Source organism: Humulus lupulus, chromosome X, assembly GCF_963169125.1.
Source record: "Humulus lupulus chromosome X, drHumLupu1.1, whole genome shotgun sequence".
NCBI lineage: Eukaryota > Viridiplantae > Streptophyta > Magnoliopsida > Rosales > Cannabaceae > Humulus > Humulus lupulus.
In genome coordinates, this window is record NC_084802.1 from 194,509,808 (window position 1) to 194,524,366 (window position 14,559).

Here is a 14,559-nt window from a genome sequence, read left to right on the forward strand (position 1 = left end):
GTCCAATAGTTGACTATCTCGAAAATGGAATTCTTCCAAAAGATCGAAATCAAGCTCGAAAATTGATGTATCAACTTCCTCGTTACACCATTCTGGACGGAAAGCTATACAGAAGAGGGTATTCCATGCCGCTGCTTAGATGTGTAACCCCTCCCGAAGCTAAGAAAATCATTGAAGAAATTCATGAAGGGTTCTGCGGAGACCACACCGGGGGGCATAGACTATCCAAGAAGATCATACGCCAAGGATATTTCTGGCCAACCATTAAAACAGACTCTTTTGAGTATGTGAAGAAATGCGACAAATGCCAGAGATTCGCCACGATACCCCGAGCTCCACCATCCGAACTGACCATGTTGACATCCCCATGGCCTTTCGCAGTATGGGGCATCGACCTCATAGGCTCTCTCCCAACCGGAAAAGGCGGAGTAAAATATGTTGTAGTCGCCGTTGATTACTTCACGAAATGGACGGAGGCTGAACCATTGGCAACCATAACTTCGAAAAAGATCCTTGATTTCGTGGTAAAGAACATTGTATGCCGATACGGAGTACCGAGAAAAATCGTATCCGATAACGGAACTCAGTTCGATTGCGACTTGTTCACCAGCTTTTGCAAAAAGAATGGCATAATAAAGAGTTTTTCATCTGTGGCTCACCCTCAGGCGAATGGTCAGGTCGAGGCCGTTAACAAAACTCTCAAGAGTTCTCTGAAGAAAAATTTGGAAGAAGCCAAGGGACGATGGCCCGAGGAATTACCTCAAGTCCTTTGGGGGTATAGGACCACGGCTCGGACCTCAACAGGGCATACCCCGTTCTCTCTAGCATACGGCTGCGAGGCAATGTTGCCCATCGAGGTCGAAATCCCAACGATTTGAACTCAGGTTTACGATCAAAGTTCCAATCACACTCAGCTCGAAGAAACCCTAGACTTGATTGATGAAAAAAGAGAAGAGGCTCAGCTGAGAAACGTTGCTTACCAGCAACGAACTACACGATATTTCAATAAGAGGGTTCGAGATCGAAAGTTCGGAATGGGAGATCTGGTATTAAGACGCGTGTTCTTAGCAACCCGAGATTTAGCAGCTGGGGTGCTCGAGCCGAACTGGGAAGGACCATACCAGATAGAGTCAGTCATCCGACCTGGTGTATACAAACTTGTGAGATTGGATGGGAGCCTGATACCGCGAGCATGGAATGGCGAACACCTTAGACCTTACTACCAATAGTGTAGGAAGTGTTGCCTGTAACCATGACTTTCTATCTGTACTAGTTTGTTTGTTTGTTTTTGAATTTCATCAAATAAAAGGTCTATTTTGTTCCATATGTAATCTCTTTTTATTTTTGCAATCTCTCTTAATTTAATAACCTATGGTCACACTCATAGGATATTAAGGGGGCATCATTGGTATATGTACCATCAGATTAAAAAATAAAATATATATATATGAAGTATTTGGAGATAACCAAGTACGCGAGCTTAGATAGTTCGGACATAACCGACTTATCAAAAAAAAAAATCTAAAGTATTTGGAGATAACCAAATACGCGAGCTTAGATAGTTCGGACATAACCGAACTACCAAAAATCTAAAACGTTTGGAGTTAACCAGATGTGCAAACTTAACAGGTCTGGAACAAACCAGCTAAAAAATTGATCGATGATAAGTAGGAGCCTAAACCTATCACGAGACAAGTCGAGACCGAGGCTGGAATATCTTAAGAGAAAAATAGTTTCAAACTCTTAACCTCGGAACAAAAAATGAGGATGAGGAAAAGTGACTAAACAAAAAAAGATATAACCAGATCATTCACATTACATACCATATAAGTACTCTTGAGTTCATAGGTTAAAGTAATATCCGACCTTGATAAGTAACGAGGTCGGAAGCGGATAATTCGAATAAACTATGCATGAATGCATCGAATTTCGAGCCTAAATCCAAACTATGTTTGTATGAATTAAATAAACATAACCGGCTCATCAATATAAAAATATGCAAAATATTTCGAGCCAAGAAATGTAAAGCATATAAAAGAATGGTAAAAGAAATTGTATCAGCCCCGTGGGCATATATTAAAATAACTACAGAAATAAGGGGACGCAGCCCCGATAACTGATCTCCCCGAGGTCAGATTCAAGGAAGAGGAGTCTCCTTGGCCTTCTCAACATCAGTGGCACCGGACCCCCCAGGACGAATAGCATGACTATCCTCTTGAGCTCCCTCCGAAACGGTGTCCGGAGCAGCCTTCTCCTTCTCGAGCTGTTCAGCCTCTTCCTTCTCGAGCCGAGCATTCCATCGTTCAAGAAGCGACGCCTCGTGGGGACCTAAGAAGCTGGTGTCCAGATCTTCATTATAAGCCCACATCCGGTACATGGCTGAGTCGACCGCCTTTTCCTTCTTTTCTTTGTACTCGGCAAGAAGGCGAGTTTTGGCATCCTCTATGATGTCGAAGGTGGCGGCCTTGTCCTCTTCGAGCTTCTTATTGGTCTCCCGAAGCTGGCTATTATCTTTCTTTTTCTCCTCGAGTTCAGCTCTCAGCTTTCCGAGCTCCTTGACCATGTCCTCACGCTCCTTAACCACTGCCTCGAGCTTAGCATTCGCCGCCTGCAGATCGTCATTCGCTCTAAGGTGGAGGTCCTTCGCCTCTTGAGCATGAGTCCTGCTCGAATGGATCTCGTTGTTCAGCTCGTAATTGAGCTGGGCAGTGAAGGCAAGAGCCTGAAAAAAGGAAGAAACCGCCATTAGCCTCAGGTCAGTATGAATGTAAGCAAAAGGAATATAGAAGGATACTTACCGCAGCAGTGTGCTCGATACTCTTCTCGTAAAGGACAGTGCGGTCTCGAGTGCCAGTTAGGCACTGCCACTGAGGAGCTTCGAAACTGCCATAGCTCTGGCCGATCCGGGACATAACATCCGAGATCAGCGTAGATCCGTGAGGTCCAGCAGCATTATCCACCACATACGAGTCCATATGGGTGGAGATTGTTAGCTTCTGAACTCGAGAAGCAGAAGGCCTTCTGGAAAGCTGAGCTGAAGACGTTTCGCCCACCACAGGAGGTTGGGACTCAATGGCAGGGGCACCAACCAGCGAATTCGGTCCAACTGCGGAGACGACGGCCTGTGAGGATGGCATTGTCGTGGAGGCGCTAGCCTGGATAGTCGACGCAGCAATAGAGCTCGAAACCGGCGGGGCAAGGGGAGGTGTCTTTTTGGACCTCTTGGAGCCTTTGCCCAGCTGACCGGTCTTCAGTGACCCCGCCCTAGGGCGTTTGCTCCTCTTAGCGCCTGCATTGTCGATAAGGGCGTCAAGGTCGGAGTCCATCTCGCCTGCACAAGTCACAACACAATGAGTCAGTAAAAGAGAAATGTACATCAAGTAATTTCGGTATCAGACATATAGAGTGATGATAGAAGAAACCTAACTGGAACTCTCCCCTGAGCTCGAGCTTGGGGACCATGAAATTCCCCCGTCTTCAGAGGAGGCGGGGGGAGTGCCTTCCCTATAAGTAGGTGATAACCTCGAGAGGTCCCTATAATCATTGGTCCCATACTGCACAACTATCCTATTCCACACCTCGTCCGTGGTGTACATGGTGTCGTATTTCCCGAGCCCACTATCGAACCTATGGACACAGTCATCTACCCAACTCCATATGTAGAAATGGTATCTATCATGTGGGCACGAGACTAACCTATTGGGCCTGTGTTCTAGTAGTGTGGGGGACCACATCCTCGAGGTAGGGAGGACTTTACCTTCATCTGAGTCCGAGCTCGAGGCTTCATCATTGGCCTCATTCCCGGACCGCGGACTCCTCAGACGAACTGGGAGTGATGGCCTCCTATCTCTCCTCGGAGGAAGGGCGCCTGTGGGCAGTGGCACCTCCTCCCAGCGTTCATATTTTTTGCTGGACCAGTCAGAGGTTGACTGGCCCTCTCCCAACAACCCGCAAGCTCGGAGCTTGTCCTCGTGTAATAGATACGAGAGAGACCTCCTGCCATAAGGAAGTTGGAGCAAGACCTCTCTGTGCCTCATCATTGTTTCATTGGGGGTGGGACGCTTAAAATTAGCTGAAAAGAGAAACACATTTCGTCTAAATATGGATTTAAGAACTAAAGTCTCGAGCTCAGGAATAAAAGTAACGAGAATACTTACGAATCCGCCTGAACGAGTAATGTCGAGACAGGGACAGACCATCTGTCCAGAAGAAGGCCTTCTTGAAATCAGGCGGGTGATTGGGGAGATCCCCAAAAACCTTCGTCTCTTTGGGATAGCTCGAGAGAGAGTAAAAACCATCCCCTCCCCGAGCTCGGGAGGGGTTACTTTTCAAACAAAAGAGATATAAAATCTCTTGAGGTGAAGGTCCTTCCCACCTCAGCTCGTGGTACAAGGACCTCAGGGCAGACAGCACCCTGTACGACTTGGTGTTGAGTTGGAACGGTGCCAACCCAACGAAATCAGTAAAGTCTTTGAAAAAAGACTTCAAGGGCAGCAAAGCTCCTGCCCTCATGTGCTCCTGGCTCCATGCCGCGTATCTCACTGTGGCATCGCGGCCGCCAGGAGCGAAACAGCTCCGTTCATGGCTGGTCGGAACTCGACACTTAAAGGCGTCTGACGAGCTAAGGCCATGGAAGGTCAGGATTTCAGATATTTGGCTGGTTGTGGTAACCGTGCTCCAGTAGAGCTCGGCCTCGAACATCTCCTTCCTCGGCTGCAAGGATGAAGTTTCCCCCATTAATGAAAACTGGAGTTCCCCTGGATGATACGCAACAGTGACTTTTAGCGCAGGGTCGAGGGGAATGGGCCTAGGTCCTGAATTGGGCTCCGGATAGAGGGCCTACCGAAGAACTCTTCTCTTCTTTTCAATGACCTCGTCTATCTGGCGGCGATAGTGAGCTCGAATGTCTTCTTGCTCGCGTGCAAGCTCGTATTCTCTTATCCGACGTTGGTTCCGGGCGAAGAGCGATTCTGGGCTCGGAGATTTCGGCTCGTAAGGGATTGCCAGCAATGACCCCCACCGTCTTTCCAGATTCTGTGACATCTAACGAGAAAGAAAAAATGGTGAGGGCCATGCATGCAAGAATCACGAGCTCGATGGGTTGAGCTCGGAAATTTAGGAACGAGACTAAATACTAAGACCCTTATTGAAGAGTCAGGGGCGTGTATTCCACGAAAAAGAAAAGGAGCGTGGATGATTTTTTGAAAATCCTGAAATTCAAGGGAAAGAAGAGTGGCGATTAACCAGGAAAGGCGTCTTTGGGTTTCGTGCATTTATCAAGACCCACGTTTTTATCCGAAAGCTTAGAGCACAAGAAACGTTGCCTAAAAATTTCAAAACCCAGAAAATGGGAACCACATTCAAACGTCAAAACTGGGTATAAACCAGAGACGAAAATCCAGAATGAAAGTCTAAAAGGCATGAAAGCCTATCGTGTTAAAACTTCCTATCATGGATGCAAACTAGTATAAACAGATACACAGCAAGAACAGTTTAAATAAAAAAATGGCATACTTACACAGTAATGGCGATTGCAGAGAGATCGTCGATTGAAGAAGAGGTTGCAGAAAAGAGCTCACTGACTCGAACAGACCAGGATTCCTTTGCTTCTTTGGTTGAGAAAACATGCACAGAATAGGAATTTTGCAGAGAGGTCTCTGAGTTTGTTTTTCTTTTTTTTGCTTATGGCGAATGAATGTAAAAGTGAAGAAGAAGATGAAGAGTGGGGTCTTGTATATATAAGTGGGGAAAAGGAATTAATCAGGAGCGTCGAGTGAAATCCTCACTAGATCGAACGGATGGGGATCAATGACAAGAAGGCGCCGAAAAGTTGTCAGACGGACGATCGTGGGCGTGTTTCCAAGGCACTCGAGTACCAAAAGTGAGCAATACCCAGCTGACGCGTGTCCATTTTCAAAGGTGTGACGGTACAGTTCTCAAGGAAAGTAGTTCAAAATTTTCCTTCTCTTAGGATTCGAACAAATACTTTTGAGGGGGCAAAATGTTATACCCAGATTTCAAGCCATGTTAATTATGACCTCGAAAGTTGGATTCGCAAATAAGTGGACTCATAAGGTTGGAAGCAAGCTTCAGGATCATATGCCGAGCTTGCAGGATATGGACGATCTCGAGTATGGTGACCTCGAAGAGTTCATGATCTCGAAAGATAGCCCCGGGAACACATTCATCTTCGGAGACAACTTCGGATCAGGGTTCCCCGAGCTCGACGCGCATACGATCTCGAACAGGTTGAGTGACCTCAGAAGATGTCTCCAGCTCGAAAGGTGACAGGAAACCTGGGAGACTAAAGCCTTGGAGATATGCAATAATCACTTTGAATATTTACAAGTATTATAAATATGAGATATAATCCTCATTTATTAATATAAATCCCCTAGAATTGTGGGATATTATTTGATCAGTTATGCGTTTCCTGGTCTTCAGGGACGTTTCCTTGTATATCTGATTATAGGCATTTAAAGCCATTTATTTAATTTACACAAAAAGAGTAACTACCCAAAATATGTGGGATAGTATTCTGCATCCTTCTCTATAAATAGAGAAGCCATGCACCATTGTAAAGGACCGAAATTCTGATCCTGGAGAAAAAACTCTGAAGAATTCATGTTTAAGAATTTTCAGAGATAATCTTGAGTTTAATAACAGAGACTCGTGGACTAGGCAGATTTAACTGCTGAACCACGTAAAAATCGCGTGTTTGATTTGTTTTATTGTATTTGGCCATTATTTATTATTGTTTTTGTGCTCTTCTTTCACTGTTTGACGAAAAACGGCGTCAACAGCAGCCTTGTCCTTTTGTTTAATCACACTTTTGTTTAAAGAAAACCTCGCTTGGCGAGTTAATTGCACTTTATAAACTCACTTAGTAACGGCTCTAAGGTAGTAGGGAGTTACATACTCCATGGAATCCTCATTCATTCTAGGCCAGAAAAATCCTTGCCGCAAAATCTTTTTAGATAGGCTCTGCCCCCCAGCATGATCTCCACAGAACCCCTCGTGCACTTCAGGTAATAAGTTTTTTGACTGGTCGGGTGCTATGCACCTGAGTAGAGGCAAAGAGTACCCTCTTCTATACAGCACCCCATCCATCATAATGTACCTAGCAGCTTGCCTCATAATCTTCTTTGCTTCATTACGATCATCTGGGAGGGTTCCTTGCTCAAGGTAAGCAATGATGGGTGTCATCCAAGTGTCAACTATTGTGATGGGCATGGCTTCTTGTTCATTAATGCTCGGCTCCGCTAAGTATTCCACTGGTACTACATTCAGAGTTCCAGCATCTTTTGCACTAGCTAATTTTGCTAAAGCGTCTGCGTTAGAGTTCTGCTCCCGTGGTACCAACTTAATGGTATACTCCTCGAATTGTGCTAGCAGGTCCTTGGTCTTATTCAAGTATGCCATCATGCGCAGGCCCCTTGCCTGATATTCCCCTAAGACTTAGTAGACCACCAATTGGGAATCACTGTTCACTTCAACCGATCGGGCACGTACATCTCTAGCTAAGCGCAAGCCTACTAGGAGGGCTTCATACTCCGCCTCATTGTTAGAAGCATTAAATCCGAACCTTAGTGCACAATGAATTCGATGCTTCTCTGGCATGACCAATATAATTCCAGCTCCTGAATGATGCTCGTTCGACGACCCATCAACAAAAAGTTGCCAAGTAGGAAGATCCTTTCTCTGCCCAGTTACACATTCTTGCTAGTCGGGAATATCAGCAATCCCAGTACATTTAGCAATGAAATCTGCCAAAGCCTGACCCTTAACAGGAAATCTCAGTTGGTACTTGATTTCGAATTGGACCAATTCAACCGCCCATTTAAGTAGCCGACCAGACGACTCCGGCTTCTGCAAGACTTGGCCTAGGGGCTGGTCGGTAAGGACTTTAATGGGGTGTGCCTGGAAATACGGTCGCAACTTGCGAGATGCAAGTACCAAGCAATAGGCCAACTTCTCGATCACGGGGTACCTGGACTCTGCTCCTACCAGTCGCTTGCTAACGTAGTACACCGGACGCTGTACTCTATCTTCTTCTCGTACTAGGGCAGCACTAACAGCGTGCTCCGTGACTGCTAGGTAAATAAAGAGGTCTTCTCCATCAACTGGCTTCAAAAGAACAGGAGGTTGGGCCAAGTGTTCTTTTATGGCTTGGAAAGCTTCACATTCTACTGTCCATTCAAACTTCTTGTTCCCTCTAAGCAGGTTAAAAAATGGGATACACTTGTCTGTCGATTTGGAGATGAACCTACTTAGAGCTGCAATCCGGCCAGTCAAGCTTTGCACATCCTTAATTTTGGCCGGAGACTTCATTTCTGCTAGCGCCCTTATCTTTTCTAGATTTTCCTCTATTCCTCGGGAGCTCACAATAAACCCAAGAAATTTTCCAGAACTTACTCCAAATGAGCACTTGAGGGGGTTTAACTTCATGTTGTACTTTCTCAGTATTGCAAAGCACTCCTCTAAGTCTCGTACATGTTCTTCAGCTTCCTTTGACTTCACCAGCATATCATCTATGTACACCTCCATGTTCTTGCTGATTAAGTCACGGAACATACCATTCATCAAACGTTGGTAGGTAGCTCCGGCGTTCTTCAATCCAAATGGCATGACCTTATAACAGTACAACCCTATGTCCGTTCAGAAACTGGTATGCTCTTCATCAGGAGGATGCATGCTAATCTGGTTATACCCCGAATACGCATCCATGAAGGACAATGTTTCATGACCAGAGGTCGCATCCACCAACTGGTCTATTCTCGACAGAGGAAAACAGTCCTTTGGGCATGCTTTGTTCAAGTCTGTAAAGTCCACACAAGTCCTCCATTTTCCATTGGGCTTGGGCACTAACACTGGGTTTGAAACCCAGGCAGGGTAATATGCTTCCCTTATGAACCCGTTCTCCTTTAGCCGCTCCACCTCCTCCTTGAGAGCCTTTGCTCGATCTTTGTCAAGCAATCTCCTCTTCTGCTGCATTGTTGGATAGCTTTCATCCACATTGAGCACGTGGCTGATCACAGTTGGTGAGATACCCACCATATCCTTGTGAGACCAGGCGAATACATCTTGATTCCTTCGCAAAAATTCTATCAGTTGTGCTCTCACTTCTGCCTTCAACTTTTTTCCAACTTTGACCCCTCTGGTCGGATCGTTCTCATCTATTAGGACCTCCTCTAACTCCTCGGATGGCCCCACATCACTTTCATAATCCCCAAAGCGAGGATCAAAGTCCCTTCCCTTGCTTTGGGCAACGCCCTATTTGGTGACTTCATCACCGGATGGGGCTTTTTGTTCTCTCAAACCAAGAGTGCTTCCTTGGCCAAACTCTTCTAACATCTCTTCCTGATCGGTTACGACTGCAAATCTTAGGTCGACATCCATCTCGTCTACCTCCTCTCTCTCGGCACATACAATCATGTTTCTTTCCTTGGCCCCCTTCCTTGCTTTTGCTACCGAGGCATTATAACATTCCCTAGCCTCTCTCTGGTCTCCTCGGATGCAGCCTATGCCTGCACTGGTCGGGAACTTCATAGACAGGTGCCACATAGAGACTACCGCATGCAAAGTTGTGAGCAGTGGTCGACCAATAACCACATTATAGGCGGACGGGCAGTCAACTATCAAAAATTATGTCATCACTGTCTCATGCTTGGGAGCATCCCCCATTGTGACTGGCAACTTGATCATTCCAGCTGGTGAAAATCCTTCTCCAGTGAACCCATAAATGACTTGAGAGCATGGCTTCAAGTCATTGATAGATAGCTTCATCCTCTCAAAGGATGATTTATAGATGATGTTCACAGAACTCCCTGTGTCAATCAAACACCTCTTCACCTTCATATTCGCTATTTGGACTATCACGACGAGAGGATCATTATGAGGATATCTCACGTGTCGAGCATCATCCTTAGTGAAAGTGAGGGACTCACTTTCGTATCGTGGGTTCTTCGGAGGTCGCTCCTCCACAGCCATAACTTCGGAGGTTGATGCTACATCCAACTCATGACGAAGGGTGCGAGCATACCTCTCCCTTGCCTTGTTGCTATCTACAGCCAGATGTGGACCTCCACATATGGTGTCTAGAGTGAAGTCCACAGGCTCAAGCTACAAAGGTGGGGATCGTTGCCGCTTGAACCCAGGATTGTTGTTACTTCCCTCTCCTTGGGTCTTTTCTGCTCGATACTTTTTCAGTTTCCCCGACCGGAGGAGAAACTCTATCTCATCCTTGAAATGATTGCACTCATTCATGTCGTGCCCATAGTCTCCATGGAAGCGACAGAACTTGTTCATATGTCTTTTACTCATCTCCTTCTTGATTGGTGGGGGTTTCCGGTAGGGGACCTCCTGATGGGTTGCGAGATATATCTCCGCTCGGCATGCCGAAAGAGTGCTGTAATTAGTGAACCGAGGTTCATACTTAGTTGGCCTGTCATTTGATCCCGACTTAGCCTTCTTTTCATTGTGGCGGTCAGACCCGTTATTCCCACGTTTCTTACCACCAGTTTGCTCACTTCCACCATTCTTGGGAGGATCAGTCGATCTGCTCGGATTGTTCAAGCCCTTCTCTCCCTTCTCAATCGCATCATCCAACTTCATATACTTGTTCGCCCGGTCAAGAAATTGTTGTAACGTTGAAATTGGGTTGCGATGAATGCTGTCCCACAAAGGACTCCGATAGATTATGCCGGAAGAAATTGCCACCATCTTCCCCTCATCTCCAACTGCAGTAGCTCGGTTAGCTTCTCTCATGAACCTTTGTATGTAGTTCTTGAGAGACTCGTCCTTCCCTTGTTTAATATCTGCCAAGTGATTGGCGTAAACTGGAGGGGTCCGAGCAGCACTAAACTGCCTGCAAAATTCCTTTCTAAAACTTTCCCAAGAAGTGATAGAGTTTGGCTTAAAATTCCAATACCACTCCTGGGCAGTGTCGGACAATGTAGTAGGGAAGACTCTGCACCGATAGTCATCACTCACTCCGAGCAGCTCCATCTGATCTTCGAATTTCCCTACATGCCTTATCGGATCTGCCTTTTTTGTATAAACTGGCAGTACCAGTGCTTTGTACTTCGCTGGTGGCTGGGCTGCTCTAATTCGAGCACAGAATGGGCTGCCACTCTTGTGGTCTACTGGATTGATCGCAGACGGTCGTTTCGATAGACCCTGAACTGCTGTTGTCAGAGCATCAAGCTGGGCTTGGATGCCTGGGGCCACTGCTTGGGACTCCGTCTCGGGACCGCCTGGTCGGGCGCTATCACCCGGCATACCATCATCAAGTATTTCTACTTGACTGGTAGGTCGGTTCGGATCTCGCCCTTCGACCGGGACGGTCCTTCTCCTATCAGCAATGACGTCTCTTAGATCATTCTGAGCGGTATTCTTTCCTAACCGATCAAACACTGTACTCCGAGTTTTTTCGGAAGGCTTGCCATGCGGAACATGCTCCTTGCCACTACGCTAGTTGGGATGCAGTGGTGGCCTTCCTGTCTGCGCTGGGCGGTCTTTTCCTCCTCGATGGTTATTATCATTCTTCTCCTTCGACTGGTCAGTGTGATGACTATCAGCTTCATCACGACCATGCCCATCTTTGAAGTGTAAAGTTTCTTTACCTCGAGGAGCTCTATTTTGCTCCTGCTCAGGTGGAGTTTTCTTGCTACCTGATTTATGACTTCCTGATCTAGAAGTCTCTGATCGGTGGCTCCTTGAGGGGGTTTTGGAGTTCCCCCTTTGGGTTGAGGTGGTGCCCGACCAGACCCCTTCTTCTTCCCGACCAGGTGGGTTACTACCACTCCTGTTTGGCCCTCAAGAATTGGGTCTATCAATGTTTTTACGACCAGCTTCTGTGGTCCTTGCTCCCGGGATGGCTGCTCCTCGTGCTACAGCTTGGGCATTGGCCTAGGTCAGCTGCATAGCTGCCTCCAGAGCGAGTGCAGCCTCGCGATGTCGCCTATCGACCTCCTCCTACTGTCGCCGGATCTCCTCACTCCTAGCGTCCATCTCCCGTCTTTGCTGCTCAAATGCAGCCTTCTGCCTAGCCATTTCTTCAGTGAACGCCTCCTGTCTGGCGTTGAATTGTGCCATTTCCTCCTGGAAAGCCCCCATGGCCTCCTGGAGTTGTTCAACCTCTGGAGTCACGTCCTCGAGCATGACTCTAGGCTCAGTCTCACGGTCTTGAGGGCCAGGAACTTCTGATCTGGCAGGCTCTTTAGAGGAACTTGTCCTCTTGGAGGCCGCATTGGTGTTCTTAGGTGCCATAATACTTCAGGGATCGTCTGTCTTTCTCTTCAAGCTCTCAATGAAAGCACCAAAATGTTGACCGCGTTTTTGGTCAATGACGTGTAGATGTCAAAACGACAAAAACCTTCAAGATAAATTAACGACACAGACGATTTTTATAGTTGTTCAGCCCCAATGTGTTGGTAATAGCCTAATCCACTTATAGTTATGATTATAGATCTACACTCAAGATCAGATGAACCTGAGTCAACTGAGTTTCTTCAGTGCAGATTACAAGAATACAAGAATTCTCTCAAGATACAAGTACTCTCTCTCTAGAAAATTAGAATTCGAATCAAAAGTCATTTTTATGATGCCATAAGCCTTGTATTTATAGGCTCAGGATCGTACAGATGATGTCCCTCATAATCGGGATATTTTGTTATTCTCATTATATTTAATATACAATAATATTCAAAATATAACGATACACTATATTTATGGGGTAATTTGAGAGATTCCCGCGCAAGCCAAGACCGATTCTTGTTGAAGCCGTTTCTGGGATCTCTTGCGTAGCCCTGCTCTGTCTAGTCAATCCATATCACATTCAGGCTGGTCGGGCAAACCTTCACTGGGCGGACATGCACCTGACTGGGCAGACATGCACTTGACTGGGCAGACATGCACCTGGCTGGGCAGACATGCACTTGACTGCGCAGACATGCACTTAGCTGGCCGGATATGCACTTGGCTGGTCGGACATGGTCATGACCGGTCGGCCAAGGTCATGCCTGGGCAGATAAACATGTGACTGATCGGACAAGGCCATGCCTGGGCAGACAAACATGTGACTGATCGGACAAAGTCATGCCTGGTCGGTCATGACACTTGACTGGCCAGTCAAAATTCTTCATTGGTCTACCGGGTCACTCCTAAGCCTGATCACCCAACCATTCCTTGCCATTTGTCTTTCTATTGCCGCGTCATTGTTTTCAAATTTTGGGGATAACAGACACTACAATGTGTAAGTAGATTATATCGTAGATTAACAAGTCAGTGTAAATCCTGTGCACTGACTAATCTTAGGACTAACTTATTTTTGAACATATAATCATATTTATATTCCACTGTGATTACGTCACTATAAATATGATTAGCTATATGCTCGGGATTTAATAGAAGTTCATATTAAACAAATAATCACGATAATAAAACATGTGATTAAAGTGATTGACCATGTCAAAAATGATTTCTATTCTTTTATTGATAATAAAATGAGATTACAAAGAAATTGAGTTTTAATAAAGGTATAAAACCCCAACAGAAACATGTTCTAGGTTTTCTTATATTAATTTGTTTAATATATTATTTACATGAAAATAAATAAGATCGTGTATAAGTATTCCCAACAGAGAGAGAGTGTGGTAGGAAAATAAGTTGACAGAGAGTATAAGAAATAAGAAATAAATAAAAATTAGAATAAAAATATGATATTGTGTTAGTTTCTCATTTTATGCTATTGTGTTGTTGTAAAATTGATGTTAGTAATTTTATTCCTTTACCAGTTTATGTTGTGTTGCTTTGGTGTTGACGTAACGTTGACAAAACTAAAATCAATACAAAAACTTTAAAATTACAACTGCGGATATAATATATTATAGACAACATTTTGGCAAAACAAAAGCTCAAGGGAATTCATAATTTTTAAATGTGATGTCCAACATTAATAACAATAAAAAAAAATTGACAATAATCCAAAATTGTTATATAACAACGAATTAAACTAAATATAAAAATAAATATGTCTATAATTCAAAATCAATGAACATATGTTAAAAGTATAAAAACAGTAGTTGTTATGTTGATTTGTTGTTGTTGGAGTCTTGATTATTTTGGTATGCATGATCAGTTTGCCCAACCCAAAAGCCCTTCATTTACCTTTGGGCTTGATTGGAGCTTCACTATTACTGTCCACTTTTACCACTTGCTTATTCGACAAAAGTACTCAGCAAAATACACTTCAAAAACACCACAATCACTACAGAACAATAGAAAAACAACATCTAACTAATAAAAAAAACTAGAGACCAGCAAAATAGAATAAAACTTTAAACATAAACAAAATTTAATAGATACTTGCTTATCTTCTTGCCCAGGCAAACCCTAAAACAACAACCCAACACAACCTAAACACTGAAAGAGCCCAACACAAACTCTAAAATAACACTTAATAAAATGAAAAAATAAACATACTAAAAGAATTATAAGAACTAACACTAAACAACATATCTCAATCATTCAAGCATTACATCAAACACATTGTATGCC